Source organism: Tiliqua scincoides, chromosome 10 (assembly GCF_035046505.1).
Source record: "Tiliqua scincoides isolate rTilSci1 chromosome 10, rTilSci1.hap2, whole genome shotgun sequence".
In the NCBI taxonomy this organism is placed as follows: Eukaryota; Metazoa; Chordata; class Lepidosauria; order Squamata; family Scincidae; genus Tiliqua; species Tiliqua scincoides.
In genome coordinates this window covers 2,896,860-2,906,926 of record NC_089830.1, presented here as the reverse complement: position 1 = coordinate 2,906,926, position 10,067 = coordinate 2,896,860, and the positions used below count along the sequence as shown (strand labels likewise).

The 10,067-nt window shown below is 49.2% G+C and overlaps 1 protein-coding gene and 1 pseudogene across 4 annotated transcripts in view; both read left to right on the top strand.

Moving 5' to 3' along the window:
- Positions 1-10,067, top strand: part of MAP7D1 (MAP7 domain containing 1) — a 74,459-nt gene that overhangs the window by 18,616 nt on the left and 45,776 nt on the right. The gene's annotated exons all lie outside the window — the stretch shown is intronic.
- LOC136662092 (5S ribosomal RNA) lies at positions 4,386-4,506 on the top strand (annotated as a pseudogene).

Below are 10,067 nucleotides of genomic sequence, written 5' to 3'. Positions count from 1 at the left end.
CCACCTCCACAAAATTAATAGTCCTTGTTCTCTGCATTTGCAAGCCCCCCCCCCAAAAGTTTGCTCTTGTTAATGGAAACTTGTTTGACTTCCTTTACAAATCCTTAGCTGTTTTGTCTTAGGAGGAACCCTGGCACTTGTTTAGAATTTTATTTTTCTGAAGTCTTGGTGCCTATCCTATCTGGAAAATAGGAATGTTGAATTCCCAGAAAATCCAGCGAATTGCGTAGCAGAAATGGTCATGAATGCCAATCTCCATAAATTGGCTGTTGAAACACTCATTTGTAGGCGGAATCGAATGCAATTCCTAATTTTTGAGAAAAGTGCAGTGCGCTAGAATGGGGAGAAGGTGAGACTTCTTGGGTACGAGGATTAAACCTTCAGGTCCTGGGCTTTTGCTAGTCCCGTGTGCAAGTCTGAACAACTGTGATCAGCTGTTTTAAGAAGGTTTTTCCCAGGAAGCCGACAGACTGATAAACCCAGGTAGGCTGTTGTCCCAGAGCAGGGGTGCCCAAACCCTGGCGCTGGGGCCACTTGCGGCCCTCAAGGCCTCTCAATGCGGCCCTCAGGGAGCTCCCAGTCTCCAATGATCCTCTGGCCCTCGAGTGATTTGTTGGAGCCCACACTGGCCCGATGCAACTGCTCTCAGCGTGAGGGCGACTGTTTGACCTCTCACATGAGCTGTGGGATGAGGGCTCCCTCCACTGCTTGCTGTTTCATGTCTGTGATGCAGTAGAGGCAGAAAAGGAAAGGCCAGCCTTGCTTTGTTCAAGGCCTTTTATAGGCCTTGAGCTATTGTGAGACCTTCAATCATTCATATAAGTTCATCTTTAATATATTCATTTATGTAAACATATGTAAATTTATTCAAATTTGAAATGTAAATTAATTCTTTTTTTTCCCCCGGCCCCCAACACAGTGTCAGAGAGACGATGTGGCCCTCCTTCCAAAAATTTTGGACACCCCTGTCCCAGAGCAATGATTTCCAACATTTTTCTTCTCCTGGCACACTGATCTCTGTGGTCCTCATCTCTTGTGATGTGGCTTCCTATTGGAAGGAGAAAAAACAGCAACAGTGTTAACTGTATAAAAAGTCTTCATAGGCGCACATTTACTCATGTTGCAGAACTGTGTGTGGGCGTGTATTCGTGTTTAATTAAACACAGCCCTGCGCATATGATATTGATTTAAGGTTTTGCCTAGTAAAGGCACACACAGGAGTATAAATGAAGGCTCATGTTAGCTTGTCTCCTGGCTATACCATCTCTCTGCATAGGCAGGTTCTGCATTTTGGAGTCCTTGCCATCAGTCCTGGTGAGCAATTCCATTCTCCTCCTCCTCCTCTTGCTAGAGAACTGCCTCATCTTTTGGAGGTCAGGACATAAGAATTGCCTTGCACAGGGGTGTCGAACATAAGGTCTGTGGGCCGGATGTGGCCCACAGAAGCTTTTGATCCAGCCCATGTGATAATTGGGCTCTCCCATAACTTGAAAATACAGTCAAGGTTTGTGCATTTTTCTGTTCTGTCATTTGGCAGCTGATGAGTTCCTAAGTGAGAAAAAGGTGCTTATTTCTGAGCATCACCCGCTTAATGACGTCACTTCCTGCTTAATGACATCACTTCCGGTCCTCGGCAGGCGCCATGAAACCTATTCGGCCTGCTGTATGAAATGAGTGTGACACCCTGGCCCTTTTGCAGAACATGACCCACTTGGGTCTTTCTTGGCCAGCGGTTGATTTTGACGGGAGGCCCTTTCAGGCACCCTGGATGCTCACCAACAGGACGTAGCCGTGGCACACACATCCCTTGCTCATGCCCAGCATTGGATGTTCAGAAGTGTGCTGCCTTGGTATGTGGAGATTCCAGACACATCATCAGTTTCCAGCAGCAGGAACAGCTTGGAAGTGGAAGGGCTGCCTGTTGTATGTTGCTATTTTAACGGAATACAGTTGGGCGCAATCTGTGTATTCTTTGAAGCACCACAGCAGGTGCTGCTTAGCGAGGGCGTCCTACTTGATCTGGGAAACCCTTTTTTCTGGTTCACCTTTCAAAGGCTGGATGCGTGAAGGAGCACTGCAGCAGAGTCTGTGTGCTACAGAAGCAGGGCGCACCGCTGAAGGAACAGGGTGGCTTTTTTGCAAAAATCCCCTTACTTTGGGGATTCGGCACAGAGCTGACAGCGGCGGCTGATGCAAAAATCAAAAGCGACAAATTGTGCTGTTTGGAGAGACAGAACTTGAAAGGGGAGGGATGATGTGCTTGTCAAATTTGCAGCAGTGGCAAATGTACCTGCCACCCACAGTCTCACACACACAGAACTTGACTGGGAGGAGTTCTTTATGACCATGTACCACCAATTGCTTAACTCAGCCTCCAGCTGCAGGCGGAAGACATGTTGCCCAGTCACCTTCCTGAAGCTGAGTAGGTCTGGTCTGGTCAGTGCCTGGACAGGTAGGTGACCCACTGGGAAAGCCATTCATTCTGTGTGAACTTCCAGCACAGATTAAAGGCAGAATGGAAATGTCATCATGGATAGGCTGGCCGAGGTGGGGAAATGGTCTCCTCTTAAGTGCACCACACGCTGTGAGCAGAGGCAAGGGGAGGCCAGCGGGGGTGGCCCAAGACCTCCTGGCACCTGAGGGGGCATGCAAAACGTTGCCCTCCCTCTGCCAGCCTAATTTCCTCCTGCTCCCCGGATTGATAGAGGAAGAGGAGGGCAGAGCAGAAGAGGAAGGGCAAAAGGAAGGCAAGGGTTAGGGCAATGAATTCCAACCTTTCCCATCTCAGGGCACACTGACAAGGCACTGAAATGGTCAAGGCACACCATCAGGCTTTTGACAATTGACAAGGCACACCATTCTGCCAGTGGGGGGCGGGGGAGGACTCACATCTCCCATTGGCCCTACTAATAAATGACCTTCCCCCAAATTCCTGTGGCACACCTGTGGACCACTCGCGGCACACCAGTATGCCGCGGCACAGTGGTTGAAAATGGCTGGGTTAGAGTATTGTCGGCACTCTAGTACACCACTTTCCTCCTCTCTTCCTCTTCCAGTCTGTCCCCCTCTTCCTTTCCAATCCACAGAGAGAGAAGTCAAGGGGCAGTGAAGGCGAGTCAGTGGACAGCCTGCCAATTAGCTGCCTCAGGTGACCAGTTCAGTCAGCCTCATGGATGGGCCGGTCCAATGAACAGAGTCAGAGATTGCATCAGCATGGGGGGGACGGGGTCAGGACTTTAAGGTGCCCCTCGCAGGCTCTGTATCAGTGTCTATGCTTTCTGCAGTGACTGAACAGGGCTGCAATCCATGTGCAGCTGATTTGATAGATCAGATTTACGTTTTTAACCGGAGTTCTGCCGTCCCCTAATTGTGCATCTCTTTGCTTCATAGTAAGAAAGAAGCTTTCTCTGTTTTTTGGTCTAGCACTGCCTGGATTCTTGGCATAGGCTGTTCTGGGGATGTATGCACTGAGTGGATTCCCAGCATCCTCTCTGGCTCAGTTTGGCCAAATTGATTATTCTTGTTGTGTGTGTGTATATGTGTGTGTGTGTGTGAGAGAGAGAGAGAGCTGCCACTGTTGCCATAGCTTCCCACTTGCACTTGCTTCATTGCCAGACTCCATTAAGAAGAAAGGGTGTCTCCATTCATAAATCCTTAGAGGACCCCTGAGATCAGCTGGAGTTTTGTCTCCTCTCAAAAACACGCTCATCGTTCTGCCACTCAGGAAATCGCCTCTTGTTCTTGTCAAACGAAGACCGCACAGTTCAGCTGGGCGAAAGCATCTATTTTAAGCATCTTATCTTTATTGCAGAAGCCGTGCGATGGGGAACCGGCGTTTGCCGTAGGTTAATTGCGCACTGCTAAAATTAAGATTGTGCTATTCCCTCAGTTCACGTCACAAGAGCGGGTCTCGTGATCTGGCCTGTGTTAAAGAGAATCTGAGTTTTAATTTTAAGAGACAAGGAAGCTCCTGAGTCTTAAGTGGGCATTGAAGATCGTGAGAACATATTGGCAGAAGCTCCGGAACCAAAGAAGGGATTTTCAATATGCATGCGGAGAGTCCAGCCAATTTACTTGCCTGTTTCAGATTCTCATGAGAATGTAAGATCAACCTCCTGGACCAGTCCAAAGGCCCAGCAAGTGCAGCACTGGAACTATTCATTGTGGAAAGAGTTACCCTGTACATGCCTGACCTTGGAAGCTAAGCAGGGTCAGGCCTGGTTAGTATTTGGATGGGAGACCGCCTGGGAATACCGGGTGCTGTAGGCTTATACCATGATCTCGGAAGCTAAGCAGGGCCAGGCCTGGTTAGTACTTGGATGGGAGACTGCCTGGGAATACCGGGTGCTGTAGGCTTCTACCATAGTCTTTCGAGACTGAAGGTTGCCAACCATCTCCCTATACTGCACTATCTCCCGATCTCGTCTGATCTCGGAAGCTAAGCAGGGTCAGGCCTGGTTAGTACTTGGATGAGAGACCGCCTGGGAATACCGGGTGCTGTAGGCTTATATCATAGTCTTTGGAGACTGAAGGTTGCCAACCAAACATTTTATCCTGCCTTGACTCTACTGGTTTGAAAAGGAAAAATGGAATGGAGTGGAAGATGAAGTGTGGAGGAAAGGGGCCCACTCCTTAATTCTCCTCCATACTTCCTGTTCCACTGTTCTGTTTCAATCCAGGACAAGTATAAGAGGAGAAGTAACAACAACAAGGCACGTGGAGGTAAGTTTCTTCTCCCCTCCCCACCGCCCCTAAAATCTTCCTCCTGAGGAATCCAGGGAGCAAAAACAGGAGAAAGAAGAGCGATGGAGAGAGGCAGGTCTCTGGAGGAAGACATTTCCACCCCACCCACCCACTGTCTGAGGTATCTCGTTTGGCCTGGACAGGAAAGAGAGAGAGAGAAAAGCAATCTTACTTTCTTCACACCGTGGACCAGCAGTTTTCAACCAGCATCCAAAGCGCATTGTTGTGCTGCAAAAGCTCTGCAGGTGTGCCACGGGAGTTTGAAGCACAGCGTTGAAAATTCCTGAAAAAAATCTGAATTTGCCATTTGGTTGCCCAGTTTGGAGAAATCCTTTTGGAAGCCTTCACAATCTGCTCTGATCTTTGCCATCCCAAATAGTTTGGTGTCATCTGCGGATGTGACCACCTCACTGTGTCCACCTAATTCCAGATTGTTTATGAATGTGTTAAAAAGAACCAGTCCCAAGACAGTTCTGTGGAAGACCCCACTTCCTCCTTCTCTCCACTGTGAACATTGCCCTGTGATTCCTTCTCTCAGCTTCCTGTTCTCTAACCAGTTCCCAATTCATCAAAGGACCTGTCTTCTAATTCCATGACTGCTAAGTTTACTCAACAGCCTTTGTTCAGGGTAAAAAAAAAAAAAACCCTTCCCTTTCAGTTCCGCTGCCAAAAAATACTTCTAGGGTTCTTTGCAGGCTGCATCCTGAATTAGCTTAACAAACAGAATTTAGGAACACAGACTTTTGCTCCGAATACTGTTTGGCTGTTTTTATTTTTAAGTACACTACATGGCAGAGCAAAAGAGGAGGTGTGGAGGAGAGGAGAGGACTGGGCTAGAGCATCAGAGATGCTCTTTCTCCTCCAGACTTCCTGTTCCACTCTTCCCTCTCTTCCTTTTCCCATTCAGGGCGTGGGAAGAGGAGGGGTAGCAGCAATGGAGGTGAATGGGCAGGTCCCACTGACCTGCTGCCTTAGGCAACCGACTCAGTTGACCTCATAGATGAGCCGCCTCCGGGAATTCCACCTGTGAGTCAACTCATGTCTAAGAGTTTTGAAGAAACAAGCCCAGTAGCATGTTTGAGGATTAAGTCCTAAACAATTCCCACACCTTTTTCTTTCTCAATCATTTCCCATACTTTTTTCGCTTTCTTCCATTGCATGTGCCCATCCTGCGTGGGGTGTGGTTTTTTTATTGCTTGTGCATCTATGAGTTTGTTGAAGACTATGTGTTGCCACATGACCATAATAAACTTTGGTGTGGGAGCTGCTAGGGATGTCATTCTTTGGGTTTCCTGATCTCTGCAGTTAAATATCTGAGCAGGGAGAGTGGGGAGAGAGGAAATGCACCTTATCTTTCTAATGCAGATGTGGCTCCAGGCGCATAAATGCACGGTGCATTAAAGGCCTTATGTTGCTCATAGCCTGTAGTTTTTATTTGCAGAGGGTGACTTTGTAAAGGCAATTGCATTTTTCCCCCTAGTAAATCTTATAGCTCAAAGAACAGCACCAAACCTGCCTAAGACACTGACCGAGTCAACCAGGTCCTGGATGGCTAGAGGGGAGTGCCCACGTCTATCTGCCATCCCACTGCCTGGGTTGGAAAAAGGAAGTTGGGGCTAGATCAGAAGAGGAAGTGGAGGAGAGTACAGTGCAGTGGTGTAGCTGGAGGGGGTGCAAAGCCCCAAGTTTTGCAGGGAGGCTCACCGCGCGGCGTGCAAGGGGCCCCCTCCCCTTCAGAGCCATTCCAGGCCATGGGAGCAAAACACCTGGCTCTGCTTTCAAACACCTATACTTATAGCACGGCCCAGTGCGTGTCTACTCAGAAGTATGTCCCATTGTGTTCAGTGGAGCCAACTCCCAGGAAAGCGTGCATAGGAGTGCAGCCTTAGGGCCTAATCCTAGCCAACTTCCCAGCGCCAAATCAGCTGTTCCAGTGGGGTGTGAGCTGCTTCCTGCAGTGGTGGGACAGTCACAGAAGCCTCCTCAAGGCAAGGGAACTTTTGTTCCCTTACTTTAGCGTTGCACTGCGGTTGCATCGGTGCTAGGTGATAGGATTGGGCCCTTAATCAATTGACAGCCTTACATAACTTCTGTTGTAGCAGCCACAAAGGCAAGCACACCCCCTGTGCGAAATACGTTCCCACCCCACCGGCATCTCTTACCCTCCACCCTGTGTCAGTCACTCACCAATCCCATGACCCCTTTTTCCACCAAGCAGCTGCATCGTTCTCTCTCCTCCTGTCCCGCCCTTGATGTTCCCCTCTTGGCCCTTCCCCATCTTGCTCATTTGGCCTCTTTTTGCTGTTTGTGTGTGTGCAGGAGAACAAGCTAACCTCTTTCCTCTTTTTTTCTGTTCTCTCCCCCCCCCCCCCGTTAACTGGAAAGACTCAAGGGTGCGGAACCAAAAATGAAAACAGGCTGATCTTGTGACCAGCCAGGAAACAGTGCCAGCTTCAGACACATGCAGGCTTCCCCAGAGCTGCATCTCTCTGTTAGAGAGGGAGCTACTTGGGCAGAGGGTGTTTGCCAGTGGCATAGCTAAGGGGGTGTAGGGGGTAGCAGTTACACCGGGCATCAAACTTTAGGGGGGCAACAAGCTGAGCTTGACACAAGTGACCAAAATTGTGAAAATCTTGGTATGTATGAATAATACCATCATGTCATTGGGAAGATAATTTAATGCGGAATGCAATGAAACAAACGGCACTGGAATATCTGTTTTCTATCAAAAGGTATGGCTAATTAACCAGAAAGTAAAAACACAACTGCCTTGTGGAACAAAAAGTGGATTTGCTTAACTCCAAACTGACCTATGAGACTGTTTGTTCTGAGTGCCAGTGAGATGTTGTTATGATACAGCATGGAACCAATAACTTTTTATTTATTTACTTAATTAAATTGGATTTTGTCAAATCAAATGCAGGGGGGGCTGCTACAAAATGTTCTTTGACCCCAGGTTCTAGATAGATGCCTTAGCTATGCCACCGACTGGGGGCAGGTAGCAGAATAAGTGAGTAGTGAGCTGCTGGGGGGAAGAGGTGGGTTCCTCCCAATTTTCACTTTCGAAAAAGCCTGGGTGTGATGTCACTTCCGGTTGTGACATCACTTCCGGGGCAACATTTTGAGCTTGGCACTGGGCTACACGATCATTAGCTACGCCACTGGTGTTTGCCCTTGCAGTGGGGTGCCCGGCTAGGGAAGGCAGCTCCGCCACTTACGCAACCTGCATCTGTTGGAAGAGAGATTTTAGCTGAATGCAGTTTGGTGAGAAAATGACAGGAGGAGGTTCTGTATCTCGAGTGTGTGGGGTCAGGCTGGGTGAACTCCAGCCCCTGGTCTTTATCAAGGTCTTGAGAACTACCTCTGAGCACATCCCAAAGTGCAGTTCTCTTACTCTGCTTCTGTGGGTTTTGATGATGTTTGGACCACACGATTGCTTTTGCCCAACTGAGGATGGAGGACAGCCTACAGACCAGCCATTTTCATGCAGTGTGCTGCAGTGTGCCGTAAAAGGTCCGCAGGTGTGCCACGGAAGTTTGGAGCACAGTGGTTGAAAATTGCTGAAAAACACTTCCGGGTTCTGTGGCTCTGGTTTTAGAGCAACTGTTTGTAGTAACAAATTGTCCCTCTTTCTCCACTGGTAGGGAAGAGGGACAGCGATTTGTCTCTCTGTGCTCCAAACTCCTGTGGCACACCAGTGTTCCAAAGCGCACTAATTAAAAATTGCTGGTCTGTAGTCTGTAGACTGCCCCACACCCTCTCTCAGTCGAGACTTCTGAGTCTCCCGGAAGCTGGAAGTGACATCACAAGAGAAAACCATAGAGAAGACCATCAGGGGACATCCACTAAAATTGAGTGTTGGGAGAGTTAGAACAGACAAGAGAAAATATTTCTTTACTCAGCGTGTGGTTGGTCTGTGGAACTCTTTGCCACAGGATGTGGTGATGGCGACTGGCCTGGACGCCTTTAAAAGGGGATTGGACAAGTTTCTGGAGGAAAAATCCATTACGGGGTACAAGCCGTGATGTGTATGCGCAACCTCCTGATTTTAGAAATGGGTTATGTCAGAATGCCAGATGCAAGGGAGGGGACCAGGATGCAGGTCTCTTGTTATCTGGTGTGCTCCCTGGGGCATTTGGTGGGCCGCTGTGAGATACAGGAAGCTGGACTAGATGGGCCTATGGCCTGATCCAGTGGGGCTGTTCTTATGTTCTTAACTACAATTCCCAGGAAGCCTTGCAGGTCTCTTGTTATCTGGTGTGCTCCCTGGGGCATTTGGTGGGCCGCTGTGAGATCCAGGAAGCTGGACTAGATGGGCCTATGGCCTGATCCAGTGGGGCTGTTCTTATGTTCTTAACTACAATTCCCAGGAAGCCTTGCAGGTCTCTTGTTATCTGGTGTGCTCCCTGGGGCATTTGGTGGGCCGCTGTGAGATCCAGGAAGCTGGACTAGATGGGCGTATGGCCTGATCCAGTGGGGCTGTTCTTATGTTCTTAACTACAATTCCCAGGAAGCCTTGCAGGTCTCTTGTTATCTGGTGTGCTCCCTGGGGCATTTGGTGGGCCGCTGTGAGATACAGGAAGCTGGACTAGATGGGCCTATGGCCTGATCCAGTGGGGCTGTTCTTATGTTCTTAACTACAATTCCCAGGAAGCCTTGCAGGTCTCTTGTTATCTGGTGTGCTCCCTGGGGCATTTGGTGGGCCGCTGTGAGATACAGGAAGCTGGACTAGATGGGCCTGTGGCCTGATCCAGTGGGGCTGTTCTTATGTTCTTAACTACAATTCCCAGGAGGCCTTGCAGGTCTCTTGTTATCTGGTGTGCTCCCTGGGGCATTTGGTGGGCCGCTGTGAGATACAGGAAGCTGGACTAGATGGGCCTATGGCCTGATCCAGTGGAGCTGTTCTTATGTTCTTAACTACAATTCCCAGGAAGCCTTGCAGGTCTCTTGTGATCTGGTGTGCTCCCTGGGGCATTTGGTGGGCCGCTGTGAGATACAGGAAGCTGGACTAGATGGGCCTATGGACTGATCCAGTGGGGCTGTTCTTATGTTCTTACTTTATTCCTGACTCTGCTTTGATCTCGACAGCAGCTCATGCACATGCAGCCTGGGGCAGAGAGAGAAGCAGCAATGTGCATTGGTTCATCTGTGAGTGTGGTGCTGGTGAACCTAGCCTATGAAGCAAATGTCTAGTGGGCCACTGTGAGATGCAGGAAGCTGGACTAGTTGGGCCCTGGGCCTGCTCTAGCAGGGTTCTTTGGATGTTCTTTTAGCTCTGCCCCACCCCCTTTTCTGCAGAGCTGGCCCAGGGCCTCCTGTCATCA